This window comes from Syngnathus typhle, linkage group LG8, assembly GCF_033458585.1.
Source record: "Syngnathus typhle isolate RoL2023-S1 ecotype Sweden linkage group LG8, RoL_Styp_1.0, whole genome shotgun sequence".
NCBI lineage: Eukaryota > Metazoa > Chordata > Actinopteri > Syngnathiformes > Syngnathidae > Syngnathus > Syngnathus typhle.
This window is the reverse complement of record NC_083745.1, coordinates 15,385,812-15,386,871: the sequence shown is the minus strand read 5'-3', so window position 1 is coordinate 15,386,871 and position 1,060 is coordinate 15,385,812.

Sequence of the window (1,060 nt, the reverse complement as noted above, 5' to 3'; positions counted from 1 at the left end):
CCACCCGCGCCCCTCCTGCGTTGTGACGTCACACACACGCACCGCCAGCGAACGTTAAAAAAGAAGCGTCAATTCGTGAGAAAACACTGAAAGAAAAGGAAAAGCGTCACTTGGAATATCATTATAATGCGGTCGTGACGCCATTAAACCACAAAGGCGTGCAGACGCCTTTGGATTTGCTGGTGCTCAAAGTTGGGCACATGGAACCTTATTCTAATTAATCTATATTGTTTTAGAAACAATATATATATATGTGACAATATAAACGATGGACAATTGATTTCTATAAACAACAGTTATAGATAGATAGTGAGATACCGTATTAGCCCGAATATAATATAATTTTAAAATTATAATTTTCAAGACTCAAGTTTGAAAAAATACTTTTTGAGCACCAAATTTAATTTTTATACAGAAAATGATTACATCTGAAACAAATGATGATAACAATACATTCGAGAGATTTTGCATTCTTTTTGAGATTGAACCAAAATCAACTAAGATGAATTTCCAGAGTCTTCGAACTATTATCGTATTAACTATGTCGAGCATGGTTTTATTTGCAGTAATTACAACTTTAAAATGTCTTTATTTCCCTATCATAGTAATTCTTTAAATCCGTTCAATTATTTTTAAAGTGAAGACAGCTTTAATCCTTAACATCAGGAATTGTCAGATCTGGTTCGAAGTAGTTATCTTGAGCTCAGCTAGGGCGAGGGCGCTCTAGTAAATTAACGAATCCTTGAGGTCTTAACAAAGGCATCTAAAAAATATCCGTAACGTAATACCAGCATCAAACAACCGAAGGGAGCCATCATTACGGCGCGGTCATATCGACGACTCGCCTCGAATTGAGTTACTCGGCTCGCGCGTCGGATGACTTGAAAGGGGTTGGCGTCGTATAGAAATTAGATTGATTCTAGTAGAATTAATTTAACTCGGGTGGTCAGCTACGAACGAGTCCCTTCGCCCCGGCTTATTGAACCCGTTACTGGGGAGCCGGAGGCACTTCGATAAAAAGTGCGCGTTTGACATATTGATTCAAAACCCCGAAATGTAG